This window comes from Haliaeetus albicilla, chromosome 27 (assembly GCF_947461875.1).
Source record: "Haliaeetus albicilla chromosome 27, bHalAlb1.1, whole genome shotgun sequence".
In the NCBI taxonomy this organism is placed as follows: domain Eukaryota; kingdom Metazoa; phylum Chordata; class Aves; order Accipitriformes; family Accipitridae; genus Haliaeetus; species Haliaeetus albicilla.
Genome location: NC_091509.1, coordinates 22,028,095 through 22,040,968, shown reverse-complemented (window position 1 = coordinate 22,040,968; position 12,874 = coordinate 22,028,095). Strand labels below are relative to the sequence as shown.

The window sequence follows — 12,874 nt, the reverse complement described above, 5'->3', positions numbered from 1 at the left end:
AGAATCACAAGCATCCAAAAGGCCACTGGGGAAAGCTGGAAAAGCACTGTTTTCTTTCAGATCAAGACAATTTTACCAGCATTTTTCAAACAACTCATATGCTGGATTTTTGTTCATCCTTGTTTCTCTCAGAGAAGGACAAGCTGCCACCCAGCACTATCTGCTCTGGGGCAGGGAGCATTATCTTGCTTTGCAGCCTGCACGGCATTTTCCCGGAGCAGACAAATCAAAGAGGGTTAGTGACTCTCTGTTATTTACATATGTAATGTTTTTGTTTCCTCTACGCATTCTTTGTCCCAAGATTTAACCATCTCGGTAAGTGCGGATGATGGCTGTTGGCTGACATTGGTGTCCAGAGCCGTAACTGACTGCTAGGAAGTGCAAGAAATAACTAAATGGTCAGTAATTCAGCATGAAACCATTTCCTCATGGGCAACATGCAAATGAGTTCTTAAGCTTAAAGCGTTTGGAAAAACTGCACTAAACTGTGTTAAAATAATGGTTATCTCACAAAAGAGTTATTAGCAATCCTTTTTTTGTTTATTTTACTGGAAGTTGTATTCTTTTATAAACTGGCATTGTTTTTATACCTCACAAGAATTATAAAACTTAATGTTTTTCAGTTAGTTTTCATTATTATTTGGGTCAAGTCTTTCAGTCAAGCAAAACTGTTGTGAAGCACAGGATGTGATTTTTAATTAACCATTTTCTTCCTAGGACAGACAGTGCCTCAGATCGCAGCAGCCTGCCAGTACCTGTCCCCAGGAGCTCTCTGCCGTCCTGGACTTTCTCCAGAAGCATGGAAACAAGTTCAGCCAGACATTACTGAGAAGCAGTCCAGAAATATCCTGTGGACAGAAGGGATAAGGGCAAGGTTACTGTTTGGGGGGGTTGGACTCTTTCCCATCTGCTGTCAAGTAAACCATCTCCTAACCTTGCAGAAACTTCTACATCTCCAGCAGAAATAGTGCGTAAAGTGAAGGAGTTATGTACAGTTTAGCAGGAAACTGTATGGTGCATAGAAGGAAAATAGCTCTTGATTTTATAGACAGATTTAATTGATCTCTTTAGCTAATCTCTTTTATTTCATATCTACCTGCTGACTGTTTTAGCCTGATTTTTTAATGAAGGGTTGAGCATTGGGTAAGATCTTTTACAGATATGACTAAGGAAATGCACAAAATTAAGATGACTACCTAACGCTGCACTGTTCAGCAGACAAAGCAGGAGAGAGAATAAATGTTAAATGCAATTTAATATACAACAAATTTTCAGTATATGGCATCGCAATACATCAACAAATTTTGCTTGCTTCTGGCCAGGAAAATGTCCTATTCATATTGCTTGGAAAAAATAATTACACTGCTCATGCTTATTTACACATTCACAGCTTGCTAGAAAAAGGCTGATTTTCCACCACGCGCTTACACAGTTCTTTGAAGAATTCCTGCTATTTCAGTATCAGCAATACTGTACCTGTTGGGGGCTCTCGTAACCATGCAAGAGCACAACCCAAATGACGCAAGACCAAAATATTTCTCCTTCCCAGACACGTCCAATGACCACCTATATGAATGAGAAGAAATTAAACACATGAACATTTGAATCAAGATCCTTCTTCTTCTTCTCTTGCAAACGAGGTTGTAGAAGAACGGATTTTTTGTTTTGGGGCATGGTTGCCAGCCGGTTGCAGCCCGGTTTCCCGGGCAGACGCGAGGCTGGCGCGGTGCCCTTGGGTGCTGAGCGCTGGGCCGCCCACGCCTCCCTCCATCTGCCGGCCAGCCCACCCACTCGCCCAGCAGCCCACTTGCCCACCCGCTTGCCCAGCAACAGCCTACTCGCCCAGCAGCCCACTTGGTGAGTAACTGCGGAGCAGGGAAGACTGAACACAGCTTTTAAACCTTCAGCGCGAGTTCTGCAACCTCGCGGCTGCAGGCAGGATGCTCTCTGCAGCGCTGTGAGGAAGGACAGGGAGCCCGTCAGCATCGCTTCTCCTCTGGGAAAGATTCGGATTAAACAAGTCAAGTGACTTGAAGACCTTCCTGAAAACAGCTCCCTAAGTCACGGGCAGAATCCTGAGCAAGGCGGAAAACTTTCACATACTGCCCTGTGAAGACTGCCCTGAAAAACATCCAAGTAAGGATATGCAAATCCAAATTTATCCCTCCCTCATTTTAATAATTAATAAAATAATTTAAGAAACCTCAAAAAAAATTAGATTTCTGTCAGTCCTGGATGAAAGGAAAGATAACAGATGAAAGTTTCCCCTGATCAGTTTATTCTCCCAGGAAAAAGCAGAAAAAGAATAATTTTTCCTGTGCAAGTGGAGCTATTCTTTCTTACTTCAACATAAAAACAAATAAAGCATCTGGAATTACAGTGAAACCTTATAAAGAGCTCAGTTAAATCTTCTAAAAAATTTCTAAACTAAGAGTTTCAAAAAAATAAAAATCCTTGCTGACTAAAGAGAATAGATCAGAACATTTTGGGGTTTAAAAAGAGTGTATCGTATGTTGGGGAAGCCAGATGATACTGTTTCATCACACTACAGGTATAGGAATGTTTTATCTGTAAGAATATATCAATGGTCCAATAAAAAACCTCATCTATATGTGTAGAGTATGTATTCCCAAAGCATCTGCAAATACACAGGCTGTACCTCCATGTCCCCAGACTAGCAATAAAGAGGTAGTTATAAAGTTGTATAAATTTAAAAAGCTTTTATAAAGACAGATTAGGATTGAAATAGGAAGGAAAAAGACCATCATGATTAATATAAAATCAGTGGAAGAGAATAGCCCCAGGATCGCAAAAATGCTGGCCTGGGACACAAAACAGGAGGTGGGGTAAGGCAATTCAAACATCATCTCTCGCAGAAGTTAGAAGCACAGTGGGATGTGGGAATTTCCTCTTCAGTGCAAAAATCGATAAGAAGAGCCAGGAGGAAGGGAATTATTGGATTACAGCATCAAAAGCATTTAAATTTTCCATTCTCAGGTAGCCTGTCTGTATTTGATGGATTTCTAGTGAGTGTGTCCCCTTAGCTTCTGCGGCATTGATATTTTCATTTCTCTAGTCTTCAGGGTTGTTTTCCAGGTGATCTGAAAGAAAACAGCAATGACAATTAATACCTAGTTTATCTATAACATTTGTCATAGCTAGCATTCAGAGCAATTATGAAGTTACACCATTTCTGCAAGAAGGAGAACTGAAGTGGATGCTGAAAGACAAGGATCAGAGACAGGACCCAGGCTGGGCTCAAGCCCAGTTTGGTTTCTGTTGTCTCCAAGGAGTTATTGAGAAACACCCTTGTAATAGGTCCGCAAATAATGTCAACGCACCAGCTCTTCCCATCCCCTGCTCAACAGCCGGTAAGTGCTGCTTTGGAGTTGATGGATCCCTTAGTATTTCACAGGGGTGTCCTTTAGGCACCTGATCCCATTTCCTTCATCGGGTAAGTTTGGTTTGTCCTTTCTGACCTACGGGCGAGTGCTATCACTTGTGTGTCTCGCCTTGAGAGTTGCCTTGCTCATTAAAGGCATCTCTTTGTTACGGCTGCACGTGAGCTCCCGGAGGTGACTGCGGGTTGTTCAGCCCCGTGGGTACAACCATCAACCCGCCCAGGCCAGCCCACAGCTGGGCAAGAGCTGCTGGAGCCGGTGGGCATCGGGAGATGCACCAGCCCAATTAAAGCCATCTCGGCACATCTGTAGCACGCTTCTGGGCTGGGGCATGGTATCCGTAGCGAGGGAAATAATTTTCTTTTACCTTTTAAGCAAACAGATCTCAATTATTGCCATCTTAACCTGGCAGCAATTGTTCTGACTGGCAGTCACCTCGCAGGTTTGCAAATGCATCTTGAGGTTTCTTGTTGAAGTGAGTGATTTTGTAGTTTGTGCTTTTCCCTGTATCTCACTTACCTGACCTTATGCTGACATACGCATAAAGCCTGTGCTTCCGAGTCTCAGCCAAAACCAGAGCCTGTTTTTCAAAAGCTTCAGGAGAAATCTCTGTTGCAGTTGTTTTGCATTTCTGCACGACTCTGTCCTTACCAGTCAGGGGTTGTACTTAATTCTGCAGTGCCAGGCTCTGGTCGGCTTGGAAGAAGACGAAGATGAGCCGCCTTTCAGACCTCCTCCTAACTCTGCTTCTAATAATAGGGAGCTTTATGGTACGTGCCTTTTTACAAACATACAATAATATTGTGACCAACACTCTCTGAAGACTTTCTGAATTTCAATGCTGCTGGCTGGCTGTCCTAAAACCTGTTTTCCTTTCTATCAAGGCAGGGTTGTGATGAAAACCTTTCTTTTGGGTTTGGCAGCCATGCTCTGGTGAGTTCAGTGCTCTGCTGGCTGCACTGAATTTCTTCTCCTGTAAGGGTCAAACAAGCCTTTTCAGTGAACATGTAAATTTTCAGAGCAGCATTAAGAATCAAAGCTTCTGCTCTAGTTTTGCATTTCTAGAACATTATTTATCATCTATTTCACATATCTAGGAAAAAACATTGGTTTCCAATTAAAAAAAAATCCTCCAGAACACAGCAAAACCAAAGGATTTTACAAGGTACGTGTATTGGAAGGGAATATCGGTGCTGAGGGAAGGGTTGGGATAGCACCTATCAAACAGAAAACTTGTTCTCGTGCATGTACCCAGTAGTTATGTATCATCTTCCATTCATTTTCCATGTTCATTTTCACTACAAAGTTCACAAAGCAGCATGTAGATCTTATGCATGTCCTTTAATGTCAGCAAGAATTCTTAAAACCTAGGTGCCAAGTAGGAAAATGTGGATCAGTGGCAGGCTAACCAGCAATGGCGTGTGCAGGGCTGAGCGTACGGATTTGCAGGCACGTTTCTTGTTAGTGACTCAACTAACTGAAGCCACCTGCTGAGAAGGGGGGAGCTGCTGGCACAAGGCAAGAGAGATGGTCTTTTCCAATGAAAAGTCACAAAAACCTTCAATGTAGCTTCATAATGGCAAAACAGTGGCCCTCCTCCCTTTTTTCCCATGCTGAGTTTAATGCAGCTTTTCACATTTCACACAAGGATATTAAGAAACAAATTAGCCTAGAAACTTCAATTAGTTGTAATCCCAACGAGGTGCCTGGGAAGGGATAACCAAGCAAACAAACTTCTTAACATTTCCCCAGCCAGGCCAACTGGCAGGATGGTGCTCTCCAGAAAATTAATCTAATCAGTTGCCTGGAGAAAATTGCCCAAGACAAATTTCTCAGTGTTTACAGGAACTTCTGCCAGGTGTTAATGCTATTTGTGTGGTGTAGGTGAGTGGAAAGCTATAAATCATACAAATAACATAGGGGTTTTATATTGCCCTGCTAGAGATCTTACATGCCTTCTAGACAAAGCTTCAGCAGCTATGTAGCTATTTCAGACAATCAATGCTAAGGCAGGACTTTGGCATTTTGCTGCACAATTGATCCGTGTGCCCTGGAGATTTTCAGTCTCTCTCCAAAGTTTCTTATGCGAGACTATTTAAGATCATAAGCCAACCTAATGGGCTTTGGCATATTTTATGTATCAGTTCTCCTGTTCCAAACAGGGTGGAGCTAGACAAAATTACAAATTATCACGTGCATTTGGCTTTTATAGCAGAAGATCATGCATACACAGCTTAGGACCATAATAAACCCATTTTAATAAAATACAACCCCCTCTCTTGGAGCCCTTTCCCAGACATGTCTCCAGTGCACCAAGCCCTGTGGGATGAGGACACCTGGGACTACCTTTGGCTGTGACAGCAGTGCTCACCTTTCAAGATGTCACGCATATGGAAGTGGAGAGGAGTGCTGTGAGCGTAATGTAGCTGATGAGGTTTACTCATGGACTTTACTGTTAGTGAGTTTTGCTGGCAATTACTGGAGCGAGATAGAAGTGTTCCGGGAAGAGAGGAGCAGGAGGAAAAAAAAACCCAAACAACCTCTAAATATGCAGAGGATTGTCTTAGTTCTACAGATGCACATAGCTTCGATCAAAATACCACCTGCACACCCTGGCTGGTACCCTGGATTATACAGTTTCCCTGAGCTTACAGGATGCGTAAAATATATGTTTAATGAAGCAGTCACTGGTTTGTAGATCCAGGCAGTTTAAGAGGTGAGTATAGGATATATATGCCCAATGCCTGTTCACGACAGATTATTTGAGAGCAAAAGAGGAAAAGGGATCCATTTCATCATAGTAACTACCTTTAATTTTTATGACTTAGTAAGTGCAGTCCCAAAGTGTTCAAAATAAGTTCGGATGCTATCTGGAGTCGTTCAGGGACATGCAGGTCCTTGTAGCGTATTTAGCAAAGCTGGGCAAGCTAAGTAAAGGCAAATCATTTAGCAGCATAAGCCAAGGTTCTTAACCTCCATCTTGAGATGCAAAGAGGAGGTGCCAGGGGCTCCATGGCAGTGCAGGAGGAGGCTGAGCCGTGGCCACAGCCAGGCAGAGGTGACTGTGGGGGGGGATAACAGCCACCAAATATTGCTGTGACACGGAACTCGGTCAAGTCTTTTTCCAAAACACTTGTCTGAAGTTAGCTTGGGTACGCACTCACTGGTTGACGTTCAGGTGCTGAATTGAGAAGCTGTGGGCCATATCACCTTTAGGGGCGCCTGCATCTCTGAATTGACTGCACAGGGATCAGAGGATGGCTGCACTTGGATGTCCTAGGCAGGACGAGGCCAAGCTTGAGTCCGTCTCTGCAACTCCGTGTCTGGCTGGGCTCCTTGCACATGGGCAGGTTGAGGTGGCGATAACTGCAGGCAGCTCGGCTCTGTCCTCTCTCTGCAGCCCTTTCCATGTAGATTGGGATCCCAGGATGCCTCCAAAATTGGAGAATATTTGATATAAACGTGCATCCTTCATCTTCAGAGCTCCTCTTGAGAAAGCCCGATGCTGGGATCCTAGGGGCAGTCTGAGGCAGGGAGATGCAGGCAAGGACACGTTATCCTCCTGCCCAGAGCTCTGCCCGTCTGTCCTCCAGCACCCACGTCTGCTTGTGACAGGGATGGACGACACATTCAGGAAACACTTAGGTTCAATTTGAATTTATATTTTCTGTAATTGTTAACAACAATTTCTAATCAGAATGACATCTGCTGATGGATGATAATAGTCCCCCAGAATTGAAATGGATACTTGCCGAAATCTTTAGTTCAATCCTTATTAAAATGTCAGTGACTGCCAGTTTTAAATACACATTTTTAATCGTGAAAATTGTTGTTATATGAATTACAATCAAGTCCTAATACGCCCAACTTAGAACAAAATATATCGGAAAATACATTTCAAGCTATTGCTTGGACTGCAGCCTAATACATTTTAACTGTAATAATTGCTTTCTCTGAATAGATTTGGTCACACAAGAAACACTTTACTAAATTTTAGGAAGGAAAAAATGGAAAAAAAGAACAGTTTTTTTTCACACTATTTTTATTTCAGTGTGCATCAAATCCTGTTTTTATAACTTATTAATGATAAATTGGTCTCAGGAGATATTAACTCTGTATTTACAGAGTATTTAGACATGCTGGGGGCTGTTTTAAATGTACCAGCTGCTCAGTGCTGCTTTAAGTACACAGATGTTCTTATTAGCATAACATTCAAATTCAATGCCCTTCTTATCTGCATCCTCCAAATGCACAAAAACAACAGCACCAGCAGCACAGGAGATCCATGCAGGAAAAGCCCCTTCTCCCCCTGGGACCTCCCCACGGGCTGAACGTGCAGCAAAGTGCAGCTCCATCACCCCATTGTACCTCTGTGGGTCCTCTCACGGTGACGACACGTGTGATCCCAGCATGGAAAGGCGCACGGTGATGGAGAGATGGGCTTCTTGCAGATGATGCGGTGAAGCCACACAGGCTCAAGGCTGAATATACTTTGGGTTACACGTAAACAACTCAAAAATAGAGACGACCTTCTGCTTAGTTTTGTTTCAGTGCACTTCGTTGTGTTTGCACAGTTATTGCTGCTGTGCTTTCCTTTGCGGTGATTTTTTTCAGCTCTGCTCTTGCCCTTGCTTTGTATTTTTGAGGCATGAGCTGTAATGGGAAGTAATGTTAGTGGTCTTTGAACCAAAGGAACTGCAGATAATGACAGCAAATTGGTGTCTGGCTCCGTGAATTGCATGTTACAGAAATGTGCCTGAATCACATTTCAGGACTTGAGTACTACAGAACAGAAAAGGTCGAATCCAAACCCGCGGTGACTCTTTTCTGGCATGTTTTAATGTTGCAGGGAGGTCTATCCAGCTCTTTGGTGACAAAGTAGCAGAAGCCTCGTTACAGCTTTTCTGAATCATCTCAGAATTCTCCCAGGCTTTCACAGTAATCTTCAAAGTTAAAAAAGTTCATTTAAGTTTTCTTTCCTTATTGAGTATTTTAAAATATACTTTCTACTGCTAATCACAATGAAAATTACAGCAGTTATGACATAAAGTAAATGTTATTGCAGGGGATATAAAGCCCTTTTACAAAGGGACTGTTCTCTCCATGTAGCAGAGGTGTGAGAAGAACCTTTAGCTCCTCATTTTCAGTTTTCCATTTCAAGTCCTACATTGTTTCCCAGAGAAACAATGATTATTTCAGTCTACCCATGAACAGCAATTTTATGAAATTTTGCCAGGAAATCTTGATTCATTTCAGCCTAGCCTCCTAACCCCACCACGCTTCCATGGTATGAATAAACCCCTGGACTTCTGAATATTTTAGGCCAATATCCAATTTTTAATTTTTTTTTTATTTTTTTATTTGACCTTCCACCATGCTTTATGGCTGTTAAACAGCTTTGGTCCCCAACGATTTTCTCACTGGCATGTTTTATGTATATGATTTTCTACATATATATTTTTGTTCTTCATTTTTCCTTGCAGCAACCTTGAGCAATACCTCATAGCATTTGATGCCTGCATTTTAATACCTTATGGTTTTAAACTGTACGCTTTCATTAACTGGAAGCTTCACTCAAGAGACCAGGACCATGTGAGGAACACAGAAAGGAAGGCTGCTTGGTGGCTCCTTGCTCCCCCATAAGAAACATCCAGCTACCCAGTAGAAATATAAAGTAATGACAACAACAGAACTGGAAATAACTTCAAAGTCAAACTGATATCTCGTGAAAGATGAGGAAAATGTTACAAAGAAAATATCAAAGGCTCAAGAAGGATTTTCCTAGGCACTTTGTTACAGAAGTCTTTACCACCCCCTGCAGAGGCAATCAAGACTATCAAGACTAATGGGAACATTAGTACAGCAGAGGACTACATATCAAAAGAGTCCCTGGAGCAAATAACACCCAGTAACTAGAGCATCACTGGCACCGTACTCGAAACCACCCCCCTCTGTCACAGAAATGAGTAAAAGGGTCGTAAACAGCAGAGAGAAAATTTTTGCCTGGTGACTGCAAATAAGCACCCAGCAGAGCTGTTAAAAGTTGCTTGCTGAAGAGAAAAATATGATTCTTCCAGTTTTATGGGCCATGTTCAGACAGCTCTTACTCCTATACCATAAATCCAATTTTCACATAGATTAAACGGAAAGCCATCACAGACTCTGCTGAATAATGCACTGGATTGTCATGCCTCTGCTGCGTGATGTGCACCGAATCAATCCTCTTCTATCCTCATGTATGGCTTTGCAGTGGAGTGGCATCCATGGCTGCGGTGGCTGCCAGCAATACTGCAACGCTTGCCACCTTGGATGCTTGGCTTTACAGCAATACTTGCCACTCTAAGCATGAGAAACACCACAAATACCTTCACAGATGTTCGTGTGGGGTCCCAGTTCTTGTATAAGCACTTACTTGGATAATTTATGTAAATTTTTAAACACAACTTAAAAACAAAAAAAGGTTATGATAGAGTTTAAGCTAAAAAGAGGTGGCTTTGGCTCGAGCAATACCTGATTTCGCTATAGAAGAATGCTCAGAGGTTGCTGCCCTGGGGTTCGGTCACCACAGCATCCAAGGGCACGTGAGAAGGAAAGCAGATAAACACATCTCACAAGTGTGGTGTTTCTCATCAACTTAGAGAGCGTGTCTTTGTGCACTGATGGCCGCAGCTCATGAAATGCTCAACTGTTGTGGCAAAGCTGGAGATCCTCCCAGGAGCTGATGGCTACACTTGTGGGGAACTGTTGCTTTGCAAAAAGAGCTTTTTCCAGGTGTAGCATTAAACAGTGGTTCCCTTCTCAAAAATCACAGTGTCCTGACTGGTCTCTCAAGTACTCTGATGTTTGCTGATATCACCATAAGTGTGAATAACAGAGCTTGAATCTTACTGATTTGCAAGAACTGGGGAATATTATGAATATGAAGCATGCTGTGCAGGGGAATGTGGTGCCACAGAAAGTATGCTGTGTGCCATGATTAATGCTAAATGAAAAGAAATGCTGCTGACTGTTATCTGTTTCGAATAAACAACCTGAGTTAGCTGATGCAGGAAGAGGTACTCTGAGGTTGCTCCTCGCTATATTTAGATCAAAGGAAAAGATTGCATCTCTAACCAAATACTGCCTGATGCACGTCAGATATTGCATCATATATAGGGCAGCACCTCAGTCACTCAGCTATCAACATTTGTATATTTTTCTTAATTTTCTTTTTATCCTTCAAGTCTTTATGGGTATTTGAGAAATGTGGCAGGCTTTCCATGTATGCATTTATTGATGGCCAATTTGAGACACTTCTCTGAAGGCATGGTCCTGCTAGCATTGCAATCAGTGTAAATTTAATCTTCTCCTGGTTCAACAGCAACAGGGTTGGGCTCATCTGTTGTTCTGCATTCCTGGCACTACTTGCTTCTGGTCTGCCTGCCTGCATTTCTGTTAATGATGATAATTTTGTACAGATTTGTTCTTGCACTGATTGCTGATCCTCTGTCGTGTTTTGCTGGGTGCAAGTACACTAGGCAGTATTTGCCTGTATCCTTGTTTCATCATTTAAAATGCTTTAAGGGAGGGCTTAAAAAAAAGTCATTCCCATTTTTATTATTCACATCAACATGTTGAAATTAATCTTCTCATACTAACGTGAAGAACAAAATCCCTGGCACGTTAAACTCACTGGATTTGGGGGGTTTCCTTTGGCTTCACGTGAACCAGGCTTTCACCCAGGATTGCTGCACCCTTGTTCTTAAGCCACTTCCACCAGTCGGTGTCTTTGAGGGACTGATAGCTGGTTTAAACTTCTGAAAATGCAACCGGGCTGACTCAGGGCAAGCCACCTTCTGCTAGAAAGCTTTACAGAGAGATCTGTTTAAATGCCTGCTGTTCTGTGCCCTCCAGTTCAGCACTGAATACTAAACATGTTTTGTTAAAATGAGAGTGAGCTTGAATGCTCTGGACTGGAATCTTATGTGAAAATGGGTAGCTAAAAATAAACCTATAGAGATTCCTGGAAGCAACACTGGCATGTGGGTGAGAGAGATGGGCATGACGTTTTTGAGATGTCAATTCTTTCCTCACTCAGTTGGGTTGAGAAAATTAAATTGTAAAAATTTTCCTGAAACAGTATTCAGCATTACAAATTTGAGTTCTTAATCAGAGCATCACATTTGGATTTTATCACACTGTAATTTCTTCAGGGTTTGTCCCTGGAACTTCTTTAAACCAGAAATGAGCAACAATTTCTAAAATGTAAAGTCACTTCAAATCAGAAAGTATTTTTTCCAAAAAATTAGGAATGCGAGAGGCTTGTCAAAGCTAAACCTTCATCACACTAGTCACCGCCTACTGAGCTGATGTTGCCCAAGAATAAAATTTTTTTTGCAAAAGTGAGTAACCCACAGATGAGTAATTACTCTAACATCCCTGTCTGAGATAAAGGCCAGGTCTACACGTGAACCTTTGCCAGACACAAATGACTGTGTTCATGGAGCAAGCACCCTGAGGAGTTCTCCATGTCCTTGTTCCAGCGCTGACACATGTGGGGGTGCCTGGGGGGCACGGGCTGCGGGTGGCTCCGGACCTGCTCATCTGTGTCATTTCATTCAGGTAACAATTTCAGCTGGATGTTGACAAGTGGAGTCAAATTTGTGTGGGGACACTTGCAAAAGGCCAAGTTTTATCACGGTGGTATAGACGAGGCACAGTGCTTCTATAAATGTTTTATGCTGTCTAGATTGCAATTCAGTGTAGAGACTAAAAAAGAAGTGCAGTACTAAAACCTACTGTGGTCGTGCCACAGTTCTCCTCGCCTGCTTCTGTGCTCACTCGATTTCTTCCCTTCCATCCAGTCCCAGAGCTGTCACCAGCCCATTTCTCTCCTGAGCAGATTTAACTCTGTTTCTGTCTGTTATCTTCTCTCTCACTATTAGGAGCTCAGCTGCCTCCCTGCTAATTGCACTGCCTTACATGACATCATAGGTATTTTCATAACTCCAGTAAAAGCCGCTTATTATTTTACATGGTGATTTCCAATCTGTTGTCAGATTAGTTCCTGGCAACCTGAGTGCAAGCCACTGATGGCTGGATAGCTTCATGCAAGTTTAATGAAGCACAAGGTAAGTGGAAATACAATGCAGAGAGGAGGTCAGCAAAATCACCTAATTAATTAAATAAGATAGAATAACTTTAATTTCAGCAAGGGAGTGTTATCTTTCTGGAAATGCACCTAAATGCCAGTTCAACCAAGAAGTGACACATGAGCTTGCATTTAGGTGCACCTCCAGAAAGATAAAAGTCTCATCTCGCATGTGACAGGAGACATTTCATTTCAAACGAGACAGACAGTCCACGCGCTTCGGATGACACTTGGATGTGGGAATTACAGATAAAGTCAAGGCATTTATAAGTGAGCACTGTAGCCTTACATTTCTGAATGACAGAGAAAGCATTGCTTAAGTGTTGGGAATAATTAAAGTTTG

The 12,874-nt window shown here is 42.4% G+C and overlaps 1 long non-coding RNA gene across 1 annotated transcript; it reads right to left on the bottom strand.

Moving 5' to 3' along the window:
* Window positions 1-518: 518 nt before the first annotated feature.
* LOC138682287 (uncharacterized) lies at window positions 519-3,090 on the bottom strand. The gene is made up of 2 exons (XR_011322400.1): window positions 1,477-3,090; window positions 519-848 (listed from the first exon to the last, which is right to left on the bottom strand). It is a non-coding gene; the product is annotated as an uncharacterized lncRNA (long non-coding RNA).
* Between the last annotated feature and the right edge of the window lie 9,784 nt (window positions 3,091-12,874).